The following is a 26828-nucleotide window of genomic DNA, read 5'->3' on the forward strand; positions in this document are numbered from 1 at the left end:
CATTTGGAGCTAGGAAATATCGCTATTTTACCAAGACATCAATTTTGGGAATTTAATTGTTGTAGGAGGCCGACTTTGGTATTTAATTTATGTATTTGTATTTAATTTGTGTCCTGGGCCGACCTATGGCTTAGATTGGTATAATTATCAGTTGTGGGGAAGTCTTTAGGCATTATTCATCCATCGTGGAGAAGTGGAGGAGCTTGGAAGAGCGAATTTTGAGAAGGGCTAATAGCTGCGGCTTGGAAAACAAGGAGATTGCTTGGTGGGCTTGCAAGCACAAGTTGAGATCTTTTTTGGAGGTTTTTACTAGAGTGTGGATCTGGACTAGCTAAGGTGTGGGATTACATCTTGAGGGATCTTGCAACACTATTACTTTCTTTGTATTTGGCCATAACTGGGAAGGCCTTATAGCCTGACACATTGCATGTAATCAGTTATATTTTATGAATATATTATTATGATTTGGTATCAGATCTTGCATTTATTGCTTCTTGTTATTATGTTTTTGCTGCATGATTTTATAGTAGGGGGCTAGGACATCTCCTTTGGGTATGCTCCTACCTTGCACTGCATCAGGTGGTATCAAAGCGAAGGTTGTTCGTGAGTGTATGGATAGATCACCGAAGTTGAGGCAGTTTGCACCAGGACTTCAGTTGGAGAAGTAGATCTGAGTTGATCTTGATTTGGTGGTGGATTTTCTTTCTAGAGTCCTAGATCTTTTGGTTGTGAGGTGGCAGATTGTGGTTCTAGCTTGCAATTGTAGAGGGATTACAGATGGGTGGATGGATGCAAAGATGGATGATTAATCTTGTTGAGGCATGATCGTAGAGAATTTTTGGATTGCAAATCTATGGTCTTAGACTTTTGATGTGGTTCCTGATTGTTCATGCAAGGTGGCAAGTTGCGATCTAACTTGCAAACAATTCAAGGTTGTCACAAGGAGCATGGGAAGGATTTGTTGCAGAGGGTTTTTTTTAAAGATCTTGGGAGATGGCTCCGAGAGGATTGGACACTAAGATGATTGCAAAACTCCATGATATAGTGGAGAGGAATTTTTCTAAGATGTTTTCTTAGTTGGATGCTAGATTGGTTGAGCAAGCTAAGAAGGTCAAGGTGGCAGAGTTTGGTTTTGTTGATCAGTTTGTGGAGTCTGATATAGAACCTGCAAAATAGCTAGAAGTTGTTGCTGAAGATATTCCTGACCTTGTTGATGCTGGGATGGACATTGGTTTTCATGATTAGTTGGATGAGTTTGACATGGAAATTGCAGAGCACTTGGTCGTGGATGATTTGGTTGCCGTTGGTGGTGAGTTGTGTGTTGCAGAGCATCGTTTTGTAAGCAATGATATGGTTGGTGTTGAAATTTTGGCACGTGTTGATGGAGATCCTCATGTTGCTACTGATGTGGATTTTGTGGCTGATATGGAGTTCGTGCTGGTGTGGATTCACTAGTTGTTGTGGATGAGGATTTGATGTTGAAGCATTATGTTCAGTTTGTTCCTGGGAGTGAGCATGTTGATTGGTTGGATGAGATTCTAGTGTTTGATAAAATGATGTGGATGTGGATGATGTGCAGATTGGTTTTCTTATCCTTGTTGGAGTGGAAGCCTTTGGTGAAGATGAAGTTGGTTGTTACTCTTTCTTTGGGCATCAAAGTGTGGGACACACTTTTCTATTTACTTGGAGAGTCTGATGTAGGAGCATCTTGGATTTACTTGGTGACTACTTTGAAGTTCATTGAGCTTGGCATGGTCTTGGTTACTCGGCATGGTATTTTGGAGCTCGGCATGGTCTTTTGCTACTCGGCATGTTCTGGAAATTTGGTTCCTGTTGCATGTCATGTAACTAATATTATATAATAAGTTAGAGGATGAAAATTTTAGGGATAGAGGAAGGCCTATACTTCTACCTACGGTTTAAAGCTCGAGTTCTAATTCATTCGGAGCTAGGAGATATTGCTATTTTCCCAAGACATCAATTTTGGGAATTTAATTCTTGCAAGAGGCTGACTTTGGCATTTAATTTATGTATTTATATTTAATTTGTGTTCTGGGCCGACCTGTGGCTTCGATTGGTAAAAGTAGGGGTTGTGGGGAAGTCTTTAGGCATTATTCATCCATCATGGAGAAGTGGAGGAGCTTGGAAGAGCGAATTTTGAGAAGGGCTAGTAGCTATAGAGTTTAAATTCAGTTTCTTGCATCCTATAGATCATGGTTTCCATTTGCATTCTTTTCTAGCTAAACTATTTTTCCTTACATATGTGAGAGGCATATTGATGAGATGTTTCCATCATTTTTTTATCTCTACATCCCATTCTATGAATGATCCTTCTTCTTTCAAGTTTTTCATTAAGTTGCTATTGAAAACTTCCATTATGTTAGCCTCAATTTTTTTACAGAGATAGTAAGTTTAGTTCTTTGTCTTGAAATATTCATCTATTTCTTTCTTTCCATATTTCCCAAACTAAGATTATTGGGGTGATATTCTAGAGTTTTCCATAAACTTTCTTGTTTGCATTTTTAGGCCATCCTATCAAGTGTTCGTGCCATTTTCCTAGTAGAGGGGCTATCCAATTAAGTTTGGATTTGAGCCACGTCCAATAGTATTGTGCATATTTTTATTGATATAGGATTTTCTCACTACACAAACTATGCTTTGGCCAAAGTGATGTTGCCTGTTTATGCACTTTCTCCATCGCACATCATTGCATTCATTAGATTCCATCACTTTCTATTTCCAATGTGCTAGATTCCTCATGTAGAGCCAAATGCTCAACCTTTTATGTTGAGCATTTCGACTCAAAATGTATATGGACCCCATTCTTGTCCTTGAGCATAGTGTAATGTCCCATTTTTGGGGCATCTTCAGATTTGACCTTTATTTATATCAATTTTATAATATTCCTCATCATCATGATCTCCTTCCAACATTCGATATTCAATATTTATACATATATTTCAAATAGTCATATCGTTTCATTAATGTAAATTATATTAATATCTTGGTTATGTTACATATTAATTATATTAAATAATATGTTCATACTAATAAGTTTTAGTTATTTTATAAAATATATTATACTGTATTAATAAGCATGATATAACATATATTATTTATATTAATAAACTTTGTTATGTTACTTAATAATTATACCATATATTATTATTTTAATACATCAAGTATTTATTATATTGTAATACATTTACTAATATAGTATTTTTATATTAAGATATATCTTAATCATAATATTATTATTTATAATATGATATTATAATATAATATCATTATTAGTATACCTATTTGAATTATATGCTAAAATGGGGACATCACAGTCCTCCCCTCTCGAATTTGCTTGTCCTCAAGCAAAATTATTCATACACAAGCTCCTTCATAGACACCAAACATGTTTGCATGCCAAAGTCTAAAAGATTTATGAGATGTATATCACATAGTAGATACAAAGTAAACACTTGAATGCATGAAGACACGAAGTAGACACGATGCAGACAGTTGAAGACACGAAGCAAACACGATGCAAACACATAAGACACACATTATGCATTTCCATAATTGTGAACCTACAACCAAAAAAAAATAAAAATCATTAGTACACATTATATAAAAATCAATCCCCTAATAGGGTATTTATAGTGTCAATCCATTTTCTAAATATGGGAGGAGGAACCATAATAGGGTGCCCTGTTACCCAACCAGTGGGCTTCACCATTCTCCCTCATTATCGTTACCTCTCTTCAACCATTATTTCCAAGAAGGTGCCTTTGTATGATGTACCCTGAGATGTCCCATCACCGAGGCCTTACCCGGTACCCATAGGCTTTATCGGGTACCTCGCGTAATGTCCCCCAGTCCATTCCACTGCAGACCTTATCTTGACTTGGAGAATCATGATCTTAAGGTGATTCTATCAACTATTTTCCCATAAGAAGTCTTTTAAAGCATAATCTTTGAAATATTAGATAGTTAATCTTATCATTCAATTATAGGAAGAGAAACCATAATGGGGTGCCCTGTTACCCAATCAGTGGGCCTCACTGTTCTCCCTCACTATTGTTATCTCTCTCTAACCATCATCTCTAAGATAGCGCCTTTGTATGATGTAACCTAAGATGTCCCATCACCGAGGCCTTACTCGGTACCCATAGGCTTTATCCAGTACCTCGCATAATGTCCCCCAGTCCATTCCACTGCAGGCCTTACCTTATCTTAGAAGATGATGACCTTAAGTAATTTAATCATTTTTACTTAACAACATTGTGATTTATTAAACCTTTAGTTTAAAGCATGGGGAGAAATCCGCTTATCCTTTGATTAACAATTTCAAATTTAAATCTCCCTTATATATATAAATAGATCTCATATTACACAAAATGATTTAATGAGAGAATTTAATAACGTAAATAAATTGAAGTCTTACCTTTAATTTTAGGTTTTCCAGAAGCTCTCTAGTACATATGTACTTTGTCTCATTGTACAAACATTTATCCTCCAAATATTCCTTTGGAGAATCTTCAAAATGATTTTCTTATTTTAGAGTAATAATACATAATTTGTAAGAACATATTTTCAAAATGAACATATTACCCTAAATTTTGAGAGTAGCCTATAAAATATCAAGAAAGATATGAATAACTAAACAAAACTTATATCCACATGCATTTTATTTTTCATGCTTGAAATAGAAATAAACAGTTACCTTTTTACAAGAAGATTTAATAAATTTAATATTTCTTTAAATCATTTTTGTTAAAATAAAACATAATAAAAAATATATACAGTATTCAAATATTAAAACTAATACTTTAGCACTTTTTCTTTCTTTCTTTTTACCTCTTTCTTTTATCTTTTGGTGATATGCGAAGAGCGGAAGAACTTACCTCATGAGAATGCAAAACACATTGTATGAGAATGATCTTTAGAACTCTCGATTGTATACCATCTTATATCAATACTTCTCATTGTCGTATAAGGATTCAACCTTTCAAAATTTATCGTTGTGCTTAAGCAAACCACAACTTCACACCTTGAGTCCATTTCTTTCCTTGTCATCTATTAAAGAACACGCCTAGGAATTCAGAAAAAAATGGCACTCCTTTCTGGATTCCGTCCACAGCCGCCCTAATCACAAATCAAAAAACATTTCACAATGAAAGCTCCTGCCTGTTGCGTCACTCAGCACCTCGAACTCGCAACCTATTTCACAATTTTCTATCCAATAATAATAAAAAGGTACAAAACCTTGAAATTTCAGCTGTCCTCATGTAGCTAGCGAGTAAAGGTAACACATTCTTCCCATAAGCTCACAACTCTTTGATTTTCTTTGAGAAATTGTAACTTCTTATTTTTATAAACAAGATATGCTTCCCATCCATTGGTGCTCTAGGCATTTATGAATTTTCTCCTGATTCATTTGTTCCCTCAGCCTCATTCAGGTCGCTAAATATAGAATGTGAGACTTTAGATGATTTGCGGCACTTTTATCTTGAATGCGTTAACGTTCCAACTATTAGCTACTATGTTATATTGATGGAGATATTTTCTTATGAATGCCATTAGTTATGGTTCTTCTCATTAGCGAATGCCTCGTTATTCCCACTACAATCCAAACTGTCAGCACATATTCTTTGAGTAATTTGTAGTCTCAATGGTTTGAAACGCAGAAATCCTCATGTCCATATTTCTCCTCAAAAGCACTACTATGTAATATAGAGGTCACTGCATTGTATTGTCTCTTTTCTTGATTTTATATTCCTTTTAATATAGTATAACCGTGCTTATAGTATATTGTAACTTTACAATTGATTTATAGTGTCAAGATAATACATTTATTTATACATTCAATTCCCGCAGAAGAACATTTGGATATTGCATTCTTTTGTTGCGTGTATATTTATGGCCCAATAAAATTACAACCAACATATTCTTTCATTGGACTCTATCCTTTGAGCAAATTATGCCTTGCTCTCGCCCTGCACATTGCTCGCAAAGGAAATTTCTTGTAGTGATTCTACTATGCTTGCGTGTACCATTTTTTTTGATGTCTTGCTTGTTCTATTCTGGGTGCCTGTCAATGCTTGCCAATCAAAATATGGTAATTGAACGCCTGCAATGAAGGATGCAAAGTGTGTCCAGCGAGAGAAGTTGAAGAAGATTATAATACAACAGAGTTTTTGCAATCCTTGTCCAAATATATGTTTTGGTTCCATATATATTTCTCCCTCTCGTGGTCTTTATGTCATTTTTTATATTCAGGTTTACATAATCTCAATTCGCAACATGTGTCTCTATCATATATTCAAAAGAGTGTTTTCCAGTATTTGCACAAATATTTAAATTGAACTGTTAACTGCATCCTTTCAGATTTTAGGATAAGTATAAATTAGATATTGCAGCACATTTTACTTTTGATGTCTTTTGGTATTTTTACTTCTTTCCACAGGCTGACAGGACAAATGCTCTGATACCACTTGTAATGTCCCGTTTTTGGGGCATCTTTAGATTTGACCTTTATTTATATCAATTTTATAATATTCCTCATCATCATGATCCCCTTTCAGCATTCAATATTCAATATTTATATGTATATTTCAAATAGTCATATCGTTTCATTAATGTAAATTATATTAATATCTTGGTTATGTTACATATTAATTATATTAAATAATATATTCATACTAATAAGTTTTAGTTATTTCATAAAATATATTATATTGTATTAATAAGCATGATATAACATATATTATTTATATTAATAAACTTTGTTACATTACTTAATCATTATACCATATATTATTATTTTAATAATATATCAACTGTTATATTATATTTAATAATAATATAATTATATTTAATTAATAAGGTTAGTTACAATAATGTCATAAAGAACATTATTTTAATACGTCAAATATTTATTATATTGTAATACATTTACTAATATAGTATTTTTATATTAAGATATATCTTAATCAAAATATTATTATTTATAATATAATATTATAATATAATATCATTATTAGTATACCTATTTGAATTATATGCTAAAATGGGGACATCACACATAGTGAGTAGATGGAGAGTAGCCCATGACTAGAGGAGGCAAAATGAATGTAGTACCAATTCATCTTGTGTTTGTTCCTATTGTAACTATCTTCTCATGTTTTGAGATAACAATCACACTTTATGTATGTTAATGATATAGATTATCTCTATTATAAAAAATGCTTAATAAATTATTATTTTTATCTATTTTGACTAAGAAATCTTGACTAAACTTTAGAAATTTAGTTGTAGATAGATTTTCAAACCTTATGTTTGAAGATTACATTTCAATGTAAATATACAATTATGATATTTTCTTAATTACTTATTTAGCATCCTCACACCTTTAAACTTCATAATTTAATATTATACTTCGAAAGGGACACTTCAAGGTTGAAAAGTGTCAAATTTGTAATAAATTAAGTAAATATACTTGTAGGTGAATGTAAGTGTGAAATGATATTTTGAACACAAATTATGAGATATCACACAATGAATAAACTTCCCACAAATTTCAAATATAGGTTTGCAATGTTAGCTTTTAAATATAGTCCTTTAAAATTTTATAATTTACTCTTTACAATTTACAAATGGTGAAAGTTGATTTTACACATAATCTATTACAATCAATAAAAAATAAATCATGTGATCAATTAAATTGTTAAATTATATGAAATCATAAAAGTTGATTGTATTCACTCATCATTCATAATGTTTATATTGTTTAATTAGACAAAATTGTAAATTTGACTGGATTCGCTCATCATTCATCATGTTTACATCTAATTACTATATGAAAAGTTTCAAGATTAATTGACGTACTTAGAAATTATAAATGATTAACTAAACAAAATTAAAACATCACATTCAATAATAAAATATATCTTTTGAAATTTCGATTCATCCTTAAAAAATATGAATGCTATCTTTAATAAACTATTTTCTTAAAAGAGTAAAAATCCAAAAAATATTTATAATAGGAAAGAAAAAATTCCTAGACAAAACCTTTCTTTATGGACCTTCATAAAATACCATTTCCTTTCATTTCTCCAATTCAAATTTAAAAATAACAAAGACTCTAATCATTTCCTCAATTTTAAAAAAATTGTTAGATTCCATAACCCGCATACCCCGCTTTGATTCCCCAAATCAATTTTAAAAATCTTTAGAAATCCCAAATTCAAATTTGAGATAAAAACGGCTACATTCCTCTCCCTTTAATGCGAATGTAGAAGCCTGCTTCAGTTAGCTGGCATGCTTCTGAACTTTCGGATGGTTAGGTTCTTTTCGATTGTATGTTTTGCGCAAATTCTCTCAGATGTATCTATTCCACATGCTCAATTTCATTTTGCACACAAGTTTCTCACGACGAATGAAATCTGTAATTGCAGGCAAGAATTTGTAAAGGAGATTTCTCTAATTAGGATTTACAGCGAACGATAACTGATCATTCTTCATTAGGGTTTGCAAATGCCATTTGTCCTCTTATCTAACCAAATGAATTCTTCACAGTTGTCCTCTTATATAGCTCAAGACTGTTTTGTTTGTATTAAGGTTTCTTGATTTCCTTTCCGATGTTAGCCTAAATCTGTCTTTAAAACAGACATTTATTATTTTTCAAAGGTTTGTATAATAATTAGGAAGGGATGAAGGAGCCTATAACCCAACTCAAAGGATTTCATGTCTGTCCTGAATCTATCAATTTTACTTTAGGGAAGACTAATGTTTTTTAAAATATGGATGAAATTATGAACACAGTGGTTTAAAATCAAGTTTCTCATTGAGGAAGCAACGTCAGAGTTCTTTAAAATCCAAACAATTAAGAGGAAAGAGTAAATTATTCACACAAATTTCTTTTGAATTCATAATAGCATTGAACCTACCAGTGTCCCATTTAAACCTCTTAAGTTCGTCACTTTCTACTGCAATGGTGTCCAAGTATGGAATGCTGAAATTATTAGGAAGTATTTGGTTCATCATTTAATTATAAGGGATGTAATAGCAAAATACTAAAATAAGGAAAGGTAAATTCGGGGAAACAAAGGTGAAGTAGTTTGGATAACTACCAAAAGCAGTTTTATGTTCTTGGTTAAAATATTCTTGTGAGATAGATTTTCAATGCGAGAAGCCTCTCTGGAAGAGAAATAAATGTTATTTTGCATAAATCTGAAATATTCCTTGAAAAGGATTTTCTTGGTTGCAAATTTTGTTTTCTTATTGTTTCTAGCAGCACCGATCGGGCTGCACATTACCATGTCGTCTTAGTGGTCAAGAAAAATCATTTCTTTGGCTGCCAAAGTTGTTTGAATATGGAGTAAAATCTGCATGCTACTCTTTGGGAGTAATGATTATTGATTATGGAGTAAAATCTACAAAGCCTCACTTTGGGAGTTCCCTTGTTTGGAAACGTAAATCAGATTTTGTTTTGGATTAATTCTGATTTTGCTTGGATTGATTCTGATTTTGCTATGACTGATTACATCGAACCTTTGAAGTTGATAAATGTTCCATGATTTACTCAGAAGTAGAAATTAGTCGAAGAGATTTATGTCTGATTATGCAAATTAATGTATATCGGGATTTATTAAATTTAATACAAAAATAATCCTTGGATCAATCAAATTGTTAAATCAATATGAATTTATAAGATTTGATTGCATTTGCTCATCATTTATCATGTTTATATCTAATTATTATTTAGAAAAGTTTCAAAATTAGTTGACATATTTAAAAATCCTAAATGATAAATTAACCAAAATTGAAACATCACATATAATAATAAAATATACCTTTGGAAAAGTTGATTCACCTTTAGAATATTAAGTTCAATACATGATCTATCCATTTATCTTTCACAATTAGTTGGGAATATGTACTAGTGTGGTTTTAAACTTTTGGATGCTTGGGTACTTATTTTATTGGATTGTTTTAATTGGTTTCAATATTGTTTTCACTGTGATTTACTCATCTCTCATGTTGTTATGCCAACACTCCACTCTTAAGGGTATCGAAATTCATTCAGCTCATTAAGCTCATACTCCACTCTTAGGGTTTTGTATAGATTCCTATGGGTAGCTCAAGTTCTATACTAAGGATACTACAAAACCTTGATATCCTCTTTGAGATCTTCAATAGGTAGATGTTTCTATTCCACATGCTCAATTTTATTTTGCATTCAAACTTGATTATTTCCAGGATTATTGAAAGGATTTTGGGAACACTTATTTTTCAATAGGAAAAGAAGATTTTTTGGGGCAATTGCAAGCATGAATTCCACAAAGTATCTTTACCTAACACTCAAAATGGAGATATAGAGCGGGAACATTCATAATCCTAAATAATGTGGAGGAAAATGTTACAAAGATCACCATGTCAAAAATAGACAAACATGTTGAATAAATCTTGGACATGTTATATAAAATAGGGTTGAGAGCTCATAGTTTATTCTTTTAGGTGCATGCATTATGTCTAAAAGTTAGGGAAGAAGAGTTGAGAATTACCCAATGAAATAGAAATAAGAAAGAATTGGAATGTGGAGGAGTGTAAAATATTGAGAAATTCTTTTAGCCATAAGCATCCTGAGATGTTATGCTTGATTGGAAGGCAATGTTATGTTCAGGGACTACAAATTTGTGAAAGAGTTGCAAAGTTGGATGAGAATGCAATTATTTATACCGTGCTTCCTTGTTGTTTCCTTTATGATATATTTGTGGTGTATTGCTTGACTTTCAATAAATAAGGATAAATTTGGCTATAGTTCTTTCATTGGTGCTATTATTTGGTCCTATATTTCTAGCCACAAAAAAATATTTTCAATATAGGATACAATGATAGCACAAAAGAAAGAACTATGCCCGAATCACTAAAAGTCAAACAATACACTCCAAACAAATGATAAAAGTAACAACAAGAAAACAAGGTATAAGCAATCACATTCTCATTCAGCTCTGTGACTCTTCCACAAATTTGTTGTCCCTAGAAATGACATCGCCTTCTAGTATGGCATAAATTCTCTGAAGGCTAAAAAAACTGGTTAAAAATATTTCTCAATATAATCTACCCTCATTACAATTTTTATTTAATTTAATTCCATTGGGTTGTTTTTAGCTCTTCTTCCCCACCTTGAATGCATAATGTGTACACCATGAGAATAAACTATGATCTCTCAACTCTATTTGATAGAAATTGTCCAATAGGTGTTCAACATGTTTGTTCACGTTTGACATGATGATCCTTGTAACATTTTCCTCCTCTTTTCGTAGGAATGAGGAGCTTCCTGCTCTATTTAAAACATATCATTTTTACACTCCCTAGCATGGATGTTATCAATGCTTCTGGTAATTCAAGTCGTATAGATTTTCACAACTTATTAAGGTATGAATTTATCAAAGGGATGCAGTGACCATCATTCATAGAAGCTTTGAAAAGTTAAGGTCACATAGTTAAAATCCTTAAGATCACTTCCCTTAAATGAGGTATTGTTCGAAAGTATAATTCAAACAATTGGTTTACTGGGAATGTGCAGGATCATGGTGTACCAAACTATGGCCTTAAGTGGCAATGAAAAACTAGCAAATCAGGGTTATGTCAACTTGACACATAATTTTATAGTGGTTCTGGACTTTATATCAAAAAGTTGTAGGAAAATAATCTATAGGAAATTGAATCTAGTTTCTAAACTACAAGGCCTTATCTGGAGAAAAATTATTTGATTGGTCAAAAGTTTGGATTTTAATGCAGTACTACAAAAATTTCAAGGTGAAAATAAAAAGTAGGTGTATGTCTGACCACCTTAATCATAATCAAATGATAATATTTTTAAATATAATTTTAGATATAGAAAGTAGACTCATGCTTGAATGTGACACATATTTTTGAGAATTTTTATTCCAAATAAATAATTAATTTTGAATTTTCTACTATACTATTTTCAAAATTAAAAAACTCCCGTGTCTGACCACCATAACTAGTTCAAAAAAAATCAAAATTAAGGTTTTTTTTTTTTTTTTTCTTATACTAGTCGAAGCATAGAATGTGACACATCTTTTGGATTTCACAAATCTTATACGGTTTGAAAGTTATAGCTATTTTTCAACTAGTATGTCAATCAGCACTCTGTAGCTAACTCCATTAGAAAATAAGTAATAATTACTTACTGAACTCATAATTTGACAAACCTTACATTTATGAAAAGCTAAGAACATTCTTAAGAAACCCTTTTCATTACATCAAATTTTGGTTTAAAAAAAGTCGTCAGCTACATGCTTGAAGTAAAAAACACATAAGAACATGCCAAAAATACATTTTCAGGATGTTTTAAAGATGACCATATAAGGTTGGGATCGAAAGATATAGTAGGAATTATAAAGGTATTAATTGTTTTCATTTAGTATCAGAATAGGTGGGAATAAAGTTGGAATAGATTTGAAAATTCTTTGAGGCATTTTAGAACTACATATTTTTCAGATCGCCACTTTTTGGCACACCATGATCCTGCATATACCCTACTGTCATTGATGTCAAACATATTAGTGAGACAATTTTATTTCTGATGTAAGTATCAAATCCATCTAATTGATGAAGAGGATTTGAGAAGCGGCTCATAACAAAAATTGAAAACATGTAGAGAAAAGGTTGAGCTATGAAAAAGGAAACCACAAATGGACACTTGATTAGTTAGACTTAGACAAGATGTATTGATTATTTATATCATATTACAAGAGGATAATATAGTAATGCAAAAGACTTGAACATGTGAACAAAGATAGATCAAAAGTGTAAGCTTGACAGAGTAATAGAGTAGATGACTAAAGAATTATGATGAACATGTTGAGTGATGCTAGTGTCAACCAAGCCGCAGTAATTGTCGAGAAAAGTTAGTGTTGACTGAGCATCAATATCAACTAAGTACTAGTGTATGTGTTGAACAAGAAGTTTTAGAGTGACCAAGTAACACAGTGATGACCAAGCATAAGAACTTAGTGTTGGTTGAGGAATAGTATTTTAATTGTTTGTGAGGAATCACAAATTCTAGCTAGCTAAATTGATTTCTTGGGATATGGAAAGTATCTTGAAGATACTGATTGATGAGTTGGATTATTTAATTAGAGGAAAGGATTAGTTAAGCAATCTAAGATATGGATTCCAAGAGAAAATTGTAAAAAAGAAGGGAAACCAAAATGGCAAACAAATACAATATATTTGATGAATCTAATGGTAAATCCAAAGATCTCCATTGATGTTTAAGAAGTAAAAGATCATATTTTCATATTTAAGGAAGTACAGAGATGAACTTGTACATTTTTTGTGTTTATGCATGTTCTTGCATTCAAATGCTTGTGAACTTGAAGCTGTCATAGTGACTTAATAGTCTATGTAAATCTTTTAATCAGGTGATATTTGATTCTATTAATTCAAGCCTTGAAAAATGTGGCTCAAAGTGAAGTCAACTCTCCTCCAAGGATGGTCTCCCACAATACTCAAATATTTTGATGATTTAGTGGATAGTTAGATAAAGGTTCTATTAATTCAAACCTTGAAAAATGTGGCTTGAAGAGAACTGAACTCTCCTCCAGGGATGGTCTCCCACAATACTCAAATACTCTCAAGTGAAACATTGATGCTGCGATTTTTTCTCATCAATTTGAAATATAAGTTATTAAAAAAGTATGACTTAAATTTTCTTTTTTCATATGTGTTACTAAAATTATATTAAAGTTATAGAGTGTTTCCTTTCATAAGGCTAAAGTTTTATTCTAGTCTTAACTTGGTGATATAATCTCAATATTTGATGCCAAAAATATTATTTCCTCTTAAGTCTAGAGATGATGTTTTCTTTTCTTTATGAATTTATCAATGCTTTTTTTTGTACTATAGTATTTATTAATCCCTTCCCTTAGGCAGGAGACTATAGTTTTCAAGTTCTTCTTTCCTATTAATTAGCGTGAAAAATGGTGCATGATTTTTTTAAATCCTAAGGTCTTCTTCAATTCATTATATTAAGTGCATTTTTATTATGTTATTTTTAATTTCTCGTTGCATTAGTCGAAGCTATTTCTGGTGATGGTCTTTTTAATTTATCAACCAAGGAATTCTATAAATATTGCATGTTGTTCCAAGTGGCATTGGGAAAATAATTCACATAGATAGTTTATGCCTCCACATTTGGTATACACACAGATAGATAGAAGCAGACATTTGAATGGAAGCTGAAAGCACATAAGCTATTAACACACTTAGTGCACCATAATTTAGAGCCTATATTTTATTGAAACATTTTTCCCAAATCCATCCCCATAAATTTCTGAATCTTTACCTTTGTCCTCTAAATGTAGCATCTCTGTCTATGGCTTAACAATAGACAACAAAATGATTGTGCAAGGTCAAAAACAAATTTTTGTCAATGAATTTTTTGTTTGAGGATGGCATCTAATCAAATCTGAAAGCTTTGAAGAAGGAAATTATATTTTGTTTGTGGATTCATCTCTTAAATGAGGAATTATGTTGTCTTCATTAATAGACATTTTGGGACTAGTATTTTGAGGCATGAACAAGGAAAATGGTGACTTTATTAGAAATAGGTGAAATAGTTAATTAGAATAACTTATCTTTGGAGAAAACTATTTTTACATACTCATTAAATTGAGAAAAGTTTCTTGAGAGTTGGAACATAAGTATCCTTTTGGTAAATGATGAAGTCTAATATAAAAATTTCATTTCTCAATACCCTCAATCAAAATACATTTTTCTAATTGCTTTGTACATGTTCTTTGGTCATGTCTACTATGCATAATAGAAAGCTTACTCTTCACTTAAATTTTGAAAAATAGTTAAAAGTATATGAAATGCCTAAATTGCATATAACAAACTAAAAAATTGATAATGTAGTAAGCTTCTCATCTTTTTCAATCAAATAAAATCTACTTAGTTTTAAACATACATTCTCTTATTTAAATAGTTACTCTTCTTTTAGAATTTACTTCCCATTGTTAATGAAACACAGGGAATGAAGCTGAATAGAGCTCTTGTTTAGGTATAAATTTCATAAAAATATTTATTTTAGATCACTTCATATATTATTGATTAAGTTTTGGAAAATTTGAATTCTTTTAGAGCCATGGTCTACATTAGCAACATTTTTCATGGTGTTGAAAATGTAAACCATGTGCCTTAGAAGCATATCAAAAAATATAATAAATAAAATTTGTGTTGGTATTGACAGTAATGAAAAGCAATATTTTTGTCACATTAAAGTTGTTTGATAGAGCTAGAATAGTGAAAAAGAAAATTAGGAATATTTCTATCAATGACAATGTTGCATTAATTTAAGTGTTGAATTTACAAGATAACTATTTCTCATAAGATGATATAATTAGTTTGGAATAATTTTTTTATTTATTAGAAAAAAATAAATAGAACTATGCACAAGAACAAAAATTTTAATCAATAAAATATATTATGATAAAGACTTCCAAATAGAACCAAGATACATTCATTGAAAGGTGAATCATAGAAAAATATATACCACAATTTTATTTTTTATAATAAAACTATATACCAGTATGGAGATTCTAACCTTAATTTGGTAACCTGATCAAGCTCTTAACTCAAAACCAAATAATAAAAAGTATTTATTGTTGTACATGTGCCAACATGTATAAGATTATAGTAATAAAATTTTCACTGGCATTTATAAAATAAATCTAAGAATGTAGTTGTTGGAGACTCACTTGAGTGTCATGAAAAGCAATAATTATTTTACATTAAATTTTCTTGATAGAGATCAAAGAGTAAAATGGTTGTGAATAGGTATTGTCCTTATTCAATATAAATTGATTTTATAATATTTTAAATGTAATATAATTCATGTGTATATTACTTTTTCATAAGTTTGATATATAAATAGAAAAATATTACATAAAATACTACTTTAGTGTTTGACATTGTGAGGTGGAACAAATATTGACATCACAAATCACAACCACTAAAATTTTATATCAATATTTTTTATATGATTCATGGTATATTTATTATTTATTATTTAAAATATTAAATTATTATTATAAAAAGTGGAATAAAAAAAATTTGATAAGTAATAAATTGTAAGTATATTAAATAAGTACTATAAAGAGTGAAAAACAAAAAAAGAAGTTAATATGTAATAAATTGTACATAAAAATATAAATAGTTAAAATTTGCTATGCTTTGTTGTCAAACAATAACACTATCGGATCATTACAATAAGTCAAATAAATTGTTAGTGATTCAGATAATTTGTGACATTTATTATACTATAAAAAATTTATTTTAAAGATTTCATGAAAGACTCTAATAGCAAACTACAATTTTTTTTTGGTGTTTATTAATTCAAAATTAAGTTTATTATTATTTTTTAATTTTAAATTAATCAAAAGCAAACATATATTTTACTAAAAGATAATATTGTTTCCTAATAATAAAAATTGATATTTTTTAGAAAATAATATTGAGTTTGTAGTAGACTTCAAAAAAATAAAATTGTGATCTAATTATTCATTTTCTTTATCATCTTTAATGAAGTAATATATTTGCTAAGTAAATTAAAAATATAATTTTCATTAAACTAATCATATCAGGTATACAATTTTAAAATATGTTATATTTTTTTAATCCAATTTAACATTTGCGTAGTAGAAGATAGAAATGATAGAAAACTTGATTATTCTTCAATGACATAGTTTAAAATTGTGTAAAACACATCAAAACTTACTATTATTAGAAATGATAGTTTATTTTAACCAATATTAATTGTCAAGTGAATTTTTTTTTAAAAAAAATTGATCTCACTATTCATTTAATTTCTTTATCATCTTTAAATGTATTTAGAGAGTAAATTAAAAATATATTTTTCTCAAAAATAATTATATTGGGTATTATAATTTAAAAATTTATTCTTATAAAGAAATATAAAGAAAAAATGGTATAATAATATAATGTGTAAATAAAAAATTATTCTCAAGTTTAGCATTTATGTAGTAGAATATAGAAAATACAAAAAATCTAATTATTCTCCAATGGCATAGTTAAAATTGTGTTTTATATCTACGTTAAAGATTGAAAAGGAAAACAATTTTTTTGCAAAAATCATGGAATGTGGAGGAAGTAATTTTGGAAAAAGGGTCCCTATAACACAAATTGGTTTGAACCAATGAGAGTGAAAATATATTATGTTTTTATTTAAAAATAAATAGAAATATAAATTTGAACATTATACAAACTATAGAAATGAAAAAATGAAGTGTTTCTATTGGTTCAAATTAATTGAATGATCAGAGAAAGTAAATCCAATAGTATTTGCCTATGGCAAGTGCAATAATAGATTGGTGATGAATAAATTTTATTGCTGTAGTAGACATATTTCAATCATATGATTCTTGAATCTAGTCTTCCATACTTCCTAGTATGGATTTTTTTTAGGACTTTTTTCTATCAATGATATCAACTTTAACTCTATTTTTCCAATGACATTATTTGCTGATTGTTCAAGATATAACATATTGATTTGATCAGAGTTTTCTTTCTTGTAATTCCCGTTGTTGATTACTCTATAATTGCTGACTCCAAATATTATCTACCTTCAATGTGTTGACCTAATAGAAATCTTAACTCAAAACCAAACCTTAATTGAGAATTTTAATGAATCTAATGGTAAACCTAATCCAAATTAAACCCTTGTACTAAAAGCTTTTAAACACAAGTCCTATACCAAATCAGTCTGTCATTTTGAGAGATGTGGGTGAGAGAGAGAGTTAGAGAATTGAGAGAGATTGATGAAGGGTGCTCCCCTTAAGACGACAAACACACAACAAAAAGAAAAGAAACAATAGTAATTTGCAAGAAAAAAATGGGCTTTCTATTATCACAACAAATGCAAAATTATAGAATTTAGGATTACCATATCATAATCCAGATGGGTTCCTTCATTATAGAAATCTGTAAGACAAAACTATGAAGTAACATCCAAAAGTATTTTAGAACTATCCTAAATAAAGCTGCAGGTCTTTCCTGAATGGGAAATGTTATGTCACCTAAGAAGGTTCTAGAAATTAACCATTGAGGCCGACAAAACCCCAAATTGCATAAATTACATTAATTACATTAGAGTCAACTCAAAGAATAAAAAACTTAATTTTTATGACCATGAGTAAGGAATCCAAACTTTCAGAGACCACAACTCACAAATCGTAGCTCTATTTTATTGTTTTAACCACTTTTTACAAAGGGTGAATCCTAAAAAAGAACTCCTAAGCCACAACGTGTCACCTAGCCAATGTTTGACCCCATTCTAGAGCTTCTAAGGCCTTCAAAACTCAGTTCAAAGATATTTTTGCAAACTTTTCCATTGAAAATATGTAATAACTTCTCCAATATGGAAGGCTAGAGCCATGAGCTTTTTATGGTAGGCTTATATTCTGAAATGAACCTTCCTAAAAAAAATAGAATATTTTGAGCTCGTATACCAAACTTGCTAAGAATAGAAAGTTCCTAAAAATAGCAACCCCCCATCTACTAGTCCTTATTAAAATCCTGAAACTAAAAGGCACAAGCTGAAAGTAATAATAGTTTTGGGTGATGCAAGATTGCCCTCACACCCAAGATGCTCCTACATCAAACAATCAAGGTAAGTTGAGAAGTGACTCTATCATGTCCTAGATGTTTAAAGGAAAACCAAAGTGGTTAACCTCCTCCCTTGCTAGCCATGATGAACTTCCTTTCCATTTGTCTATGTACTCTTCATATGTTATGTTCCGTGTACTTCTACCAGTATGATTGTCCAATATCTCCTCAATCTCCTTTGTATATGAAGTAGCTGCTAGAACACTCCACTATTCTTCTACAACTACATCTCCATCATCTCCATCATAAAACTTTTTCAAATTTGAAATTTTAGATACTAGGGAAATATTCAGTTCATGAGGTAGCTCTACTTCATAGGAATTTCTAGAAGCATGCCTTTTCACTATCTTCTATAGTCCAAATGTCTTCATTTGAAGTTTATTATATGTACCCACTAGAAAACACTCCTTCCTCAAATGAACCATGATTTCATCCCCAATCTGAAATTGCTTACACCTCCTTGTCACACTAGCCTTAGCTTTGCACTATGCATTCATATTTACAATGTGTTTTTTCACCTCTTCATGGATGTCCTTCAAATTTTCAAAAAATTCTTTTGGTTCAACACTACTTCTATCTCTTGTATCCAACTGCCAGCTCAATTCAGAAGCATTTTTGGGACTACTCCTAGATACAATCTGGAATGGTGATTTACTAGTAGTCATATTGATAGAATTATTATAAGAAAATTCTTCCTATGGTAAAATCATATCGTATCCTTTTGGCTTGTCTCCAACCAAACATCTTAGTCAATTTCCCAAACTCCTATTCACCACTTCTATTTGTTCATCAATCTATCGATGATGCAATGAACTAAACTTCATTTAATCTATCTTTAACTTCTTTCACAATGAACGCCTAAAATAACCAACAAATTTGGTATCTCTATCTGAAACTATACTCTTTGGCAAACCAGTAAGTCTCAACACTTCTCTAAAAAACAACTCTACTATATGAACAAATCACTAGTCTTCTTGCAATGAATGAAATGTGTCATCTTTGAAAATTTTTCAACCACAACAAAAATAGAATAATGCCCATGTTGTGTCCTTGGTAATCCAAGAATAGAATCCATGCTGACATCCTCCTACAACTTCTCTAATATAGGTAATGGCTAATACAACCTTATATTCTGCTTTACTCCTTTCATCAGCTGACACACTCTGCAAATCTATACAAACTTCTTCACATCTTGCTACAACTGTGGCTAGTAATAGTTCTTAGAAACTAAAGTAATAGTCTTATCTCTCTCAAATTGTCTAGCCAATCCTCTACTATGCTTCTCCTTGATGAGATTCTCCCTCATAGAACTTCTTGGAATTCACAACTGACTCACTTTGAATAGCATACCATCTTGGATTGTAAAATCCAATCACTTCATCTTGTCAAGTGTAATAGGTACCATAAAAGCCTTCCACTCTTCACCAAAGTTAAGATCATCTGGATACAAATTCTTGAGTTCCTTGAACCCAACAACCTCAATTTGCATTTAGGTCAGGAAAAAGGTGTCTTGTACTAAGAGCATCTACAACTCTGTTAGAGTTGCCACTCCTTCATTTCAAAACAAATGTATAACTCCATAAAAACTCAACCTAGTTAAAATGCATTTTGTTTAATTTTCCTTGACTATTCAAATATTAAAAAGCTTGATGATCAATTTACAAAACAAGCTCCTTAAGAACAATATAGTGTCTTCATTTCTTCAATGCTTGAACTATAGCATAAAATTCTTGATCATAAATATAATATTTTCTTTTTGCATCATTCATTTTCTCACTAAAATAAGCAATGGGTCTACCTTTTTGGCTTAGAATAGTTCTAATTGTAGTACCACTAGAAACACAATCTATTTGAAACACCTTGTTAAAATTAGGAAGTGCTAATAATAGCTACTTAGTAACTTTGTGTTTTAATAGATTAAAACTTGTATTTGCTAATACAATCCACTTAAATCCTTTCCTATCCCCACTCGTTATTTTAGTCAAGGGTCCACAAATACTGCTAAAACCTCTTATGAACTTTCTATAAAAACTAGCTAGTCCATGAAAATATCTTACCTCTTTCACGCTCATTAGACTAGGCCATTAAAGGATAGCCTGCACTTTCTCAGGGTCCATTTTTAGATCTTCACTTGAAACTACAAATCCTAATTTTTCTAACTCCCTCTTCAAAAAACTACACTTTTCAAATTTATTTGCAACTTTTCTTCCCTCAACTTCTCAACCACCTTGTGAATATGCATCATATGTTCCTCCAATGTCTTACTAAAAATCAAAATATCATCTAGGGAAACAATGACAAACCTACCCAAAAAATCCTTCAGTACCTCATTCATAAGCCTTATGAAACTGCTTGGTGCATTGGTTAGCCCAAAAGGCATGACTAACCACTCGTACAGTGCTTCCCTAATCTTGGAATCAGGCATCCATTCATCTCCTTCTCTAATGTGAATCTGATGGTACCCACTCTTTAAATCTATCTTCATGAAATACTTAGCTCCACTCAAACAATCCATAATATCATCCATACTTGGCAATGGAAATTTGTACTTGATTGTGATTTTGTTGATAGCTCAAGAATCTATACACATCCTCCATCCTCTATTCTTCTTAGGTGCTAATACTGTAGGTATACCACATGGACTGAGACTCTCTCAAATCAACCCCCTTTGCAAAATCTCATGCACTTGTCTAGTCAAATCCTCACTTTCTGCTAGTGTTACTCTATGCACTACCTTGTTTTGAAAATTGGCTCCTGGAATCAAATCCATCTAGTGATAGACCTTTCTCATTAAGGGTAATCCATCAAGTACATTATCTAAGACAATATCAACATATCTACAACTTTTGTAAGTACCTCCTCTACTTATTCTTTACTATCTTTTAGAATTACAAAAAAACACATATGTTTATCCTTCATACCTTTGAGAAACTCCATTCCATCAATGAAACATATTCTTGCAGCACTGCATACCTTTTCTTCTTTCTCCTTCAATGAATTCAACTTATGTCTGACTCCATCCTTGGTCAAAGTGCATGTATTTTCTTGCCCATCATGTACATCATGCATGTCAAACTACCATGCCCTATCCAACAACATATGACATATGTCCATAGGTATGATGTCACATAGTACCTCATCCTGGTATCTATTGATCTTGAACTTTATTAACCATTGCTCATTGACCATGACCTTATGATCATCTTGCACACAAGTAATATGGTATGGGAATGGGTGCTTCTACCTCTTCAGCTTCAACTTTGTGACCATGTTTTCTAATACCAGATTATTAGTACTTACACCATCAATGATCACATCACAACACTTATCTTTGCATCTACACCTTGTGCAAAACAAGCTCCTTCTTTGATCAAGTTCATTCTCACCACTCTACAAAACTCTTTTATTAACTAGGAATTCTTCTCTTTCAACATCTTCAAAATGTGATGATTTGGCATCTTCATCAACACGTGCATCTCTAGCCTAGCCTTCAATATTTCAATCTATCCTTCCTTGGCGTTGGGAACATTCAAATGTTCTATGCACTTCTTCTCCACAGTAAAAACATTTCCCATGGAAGCCTCCTCTTCTAGATCCCTGTCCTCTTCCTCTTCCTATCTAATATCTATTATTCTAATCATGGAAATGATTGAAATTGTTTCCCTCTAGTTCTAAGTATTGCTTCAAGTCTCATCCTTTTTCTTATGATCATCATTTCACTTGCCATAAGATTGTCTTCCAGATCTTCTACCATGACCTTTTCCACTATTCTTATTGTCAAACTTCTTTATCAACTTCTCCTCAACTCTTAGGGAAAACTGGTATGCCTCCTCAATATTGGTCATTCAAACCAGCCTTATCTTATCCTCAAAATTTTGCTTTAACCCTTTAACATAACTGGCCACTTTCTCCTTACTAGCTTCTACATGACCAATTTTTATGAGAATTCAGTAGAACTATTCAGTATACGCTTGAACATATTTTCTCGCTTGCTTCTACCCTTGTATTTTCTTGAATAGGTCAAGCTCATAGTCCATTAGAATGAATTGTCACTTTAGTTTAGCTATGATTCAATCCCATCTAGTGATTTTTTCCTTTCCCTTTCTATTTCATTCCAACTAAACCTCTTGCCATGTGATCTTTGTATTTCCCTTCAGATTCACCATCACAAACTTGACCCTATCAAGATCATCAATCTCTTCATACTCAAAGTACTCTTCCATCTCATTGATCCAATCGACCAATTCATCTAGTTAAGATTTCTCAAAAATGTGGGAACTTCAAAATTAGGCCTTTTTCCAATCTTGAACATGACCTTAAAATGCCTCTTCTTTGACATTTTCTTCTACTTTGTTCTCATCCCTTCTTTCATCTCTTATGGGAAGATTAATTTCTCTATGCATTTGTTCTTCCAATAATTTTATTTTTCTTTGGAGGGCTCTAAAACCCTTAGATGTAACACCTATAGCTCTTCTATCACACTCTCTTTGTGGTGGCATTTTCATGCTTCTATTGAAACTCTAGTGTAAATTGCCTCACAATTGGTGATCTTTCTACATGCTCAACCTAAACCACGGTCCTAGTGTGAATTGCCTCACAATTAGTGATCTTTCCACACACCGAAGAACTCTGGCTCTAATACCACCTAATGATGCATGCTCCCCTTAATACCACAAACACATAATAGAAATAAAAGGGTATGTGCAGGATCATTGTGTGCCTAAAAATGGTGATATAAAAAATCTATTTAGACCTTTTTCCAACCCACCCTGATACTAAATGAAAACAATTAATATATTTTTAAGGTCTACTATATATTTTGATACCAAACCTATATGGTTAACTTTAAAAACATTCTAAAAATGTACTTTTGACTTATTTTAATGTGATTTTTACTTCAAACATGTAGCTAATGACTTTTTTTCTCCAAAATTTGATGAAATGAAAAGGGTTTCTTAAATATGTTCTTATCTTTCCATAAATGTAAGGTTTGTCAAATTATGAGTTTAGTAATTAATTATTACTTATTTTCTAATGGAGTTATGTATAAAGTGTTGATTGACACACTACTTGAAAAACAACTATAACTTTCAAATGGTAAAACATTTTTTAAATCCAAAAGATACATCACATTATATGTTTCTTCTACGATAAGGAAAATAAATAAATTTAATTTTGTAGAGTTTTAAATTAGTTAAGTTGGTCAAACACGAGATATTTTTATTCCAAAAATACTAAATTCAAAAATTAATTATTAATTATTTATTTAGAAAAAAAATATCCAAAAATATGTCACATCTTGGCATGAGTCTACTACTTATATCTAGAATATTATTGAAAAATATTATCATTTTATTTTAATTAACGTGGTCAAACATACATCTGCTTCTTATTTTTGTTCTGAAATTTTTGTAATATTGCATTAAAATTGAAAATTTTGACCAATCAATTTTTGTATTTTTGAAATAAGTCCTTGTGGTTTAGAAACTAGATTCAATTTGCTAGAGATTCTTTCCTCTCAACTTTTTGATATAAATTTAATAACAAGTAGAAAATTGCACGTCAAGTTGACATAACCCTGATTTTCTAATTTTTTATTGCCACTTAAGAGCATAGTTTGGTCGACAATGATCTTGCACATACCCAAAAGAAACAACAGTGATTTACAAGAAAAAAATATGGGATTTCTATTATTTCTCTAAATGAAAAAATATAGAATTCAGGATTACAATATGCTAACCCAAATGGGCATCTTCATTACAAAAATCTGCAAGACAAAACTATGAACTAACACCTAGAGCTATTCAGAACTGTCCTAAACAAACCTATGGGCCTTTCTTAAATAGGCAATTTTATGCCATCCAAGAAGGTTGTAGAAATTAACTAGGGTGAGTGCACCAAGTTGTGGTGCCCAAAAGATGACACCCATTTTTTTTTCTAACTTTGAATAGTACATACATGCTATAGCATGCACACGCTATAGTGCATACGCGTTATAGCATGTACATGCTTTTTAAAACCCAAAAATATTATAAATGGGTTCCAAAACCACAACCCATTCATTTTTTTTTTCATTTTGCAATTTCCTCTCCTCATAGCACGTACACAAATTCAACAAATCAAAGATTTTTGTTACCCACCTCGTCAATATGCCTTCTCGTCATCGAAGTTCGAGATCATGATCATACTGTATGCTGTCTAGCCTTCTTTAGGCATTGTTTTATATGTTTTTGTATTGTTTTGTATGTTCTTTTCAAGTTTTCTTTAAATTCATTTATTTATTTAGATTGCAATTGCTTTCTTATTAGGAAATGTGAATAATGAACTGGAAAATCCCAAACAAGATCAAAATCAAAACCCTCAACAAGATCCAAACCAAAACCCTCAACAAGATGAGAATCAAAACACACCACAACAACAACAAGAAAGTTCACAACCTGCACTGATTGGAAGACCTCCTTTTGGCACACAAGAAAACATAATAAATATAATAAAAAGAGGCAAAAATGAATTAGAAGCATTCATTGGTAGGTTGAAAGCTTGTGGACAAACCAATCCAATGAGAGTTGAATTGGAATCCTCCCTTGGGTCCATTATGACCCACGTAGCTTTGGTTAGTGGTTAGTTGGATATTTGGAAAGTTAAGAGGGATGAACAAAAATGATATTATGCAAAAAAATTATCATATCCAGATGTAAAAAAAAAAAGAAATACCAAAAGGTAGCATTTATGCATTGTTTAGAAAGTCTGGTGAACAAAATACTACTAGAGAGACAAGTAAATGGTTCCCCATCCATTAGTACATATACAATGGTAGTAGAAATAATTTTTGAGATAGATGGTGGGTGGTTTTTGATGCCCCTCCCTACAATAATCATGGGGTCCCATTGTATTTCTTAAAGAAATTATATTGTGAGTTTGTCCTTGTGGAGATCTCCAATTATTTTGATATATTAGAATCTCAGGGTAGAGGTGGAGGTCATCATTTGATTTCACATAGCGCATATGCACTAAATGAAAATACATCTCTCCCTATTCCACAATTGCCCATCCTCCACACACTCTCTCTCTACTTTCTCTCTCTCCTCTCCCATCCCCTACTCTCTCTCAGTCTCTCTCTCTCCTCCCATCCACTACTCTCTCTCACTCTCCCTCTCCTACTCCCTCTCCCATTGCCTACTCTCTCTCACTCTCTCTCCCCCATCCCCTACTCTCTTACTCTCTATCCTCTCCCATCCCCTACTCTCTCTCGCTCTCTCTCTACTGTCCCATCACCTAATCTCTCTCTCACTCTCTCTCCTCTTCCATCCCCTACTCTCTCTCACTCTCCCTCTCCAACCACCTACTCTCTCTCACCCTCTCTCCTCTACCATCCCCTACGCTCTCTGTCTCACACACTCCTATCCCCCCCTCTCTCTCTCTCCCTACTCTCTCTCTTTCCCCTATCCCATCCCCTACTCTCTCTCTCTCTCTCCCTACTCTATCTCCACTATCTAATCCCCTACTCTCTCTCTCTCTCTCTCTCTCTCTCTCTCTCTCTCTCTCTCTCTCTCTCTCTCTCTCTCTCTCCCATCCCCTACTCTCTCTATCACTCTCCCCTCTCCCACAACCTACTCTCTCTCTCTTCCATTCCCTACTATCTCTCGACCTCTCTCCTCTCCCATCCCCTACTCTGTCTCTCTCTCTCTCACTCCCACTCCCATCCCCCTCTCTCTCCCTCTCCCCACTCCCTACTCTCTCTCCTATCCCCCACTCTATCTCTCCCATCCACTACTCTCTCTTTCTCTCCCTCTCCCATCGCCTACTCTCTCTCTCTCTCTCTCTCTCTCTCTCTCTCTCTCTCTCTCTCTCATCCCTTACTCTCTCTCACTCTCTCTCAAGTCACCCATCCCCAACTCTCTATCTCACTCTCTCTCTACTCTCCCATCCCCTACTCTCTAGATCTCTCACACACTCTCTCATACCCCCCTCTCTCTCTTTCCATCCCCTACTATCTCTCTCTCTCCTCTCTCTCTCTCTCTCTCTCTCTCTCTCTCTCTCTCTCCCATCCCCTACTCTCTCTCAAACTCTCTCCCATCCCCTACTCTAACTCTCTCTCTCCCATCTCATTCTCT

This window comes from Cupressus sempervirens, chromosome 10 (assembly GCF_028749045.1).
Source record: "Cupressus sempervirens isolate cs-2001-9-10 chromosome 10, ASM2874904v1, whole genome shotgun sequence".
NCBI lineage: Eukaryota > Viridiplantae > Streptophyta > Pinopsida > Cupressales > Cupressaceae > Cupressus > Cupressus sempervirens.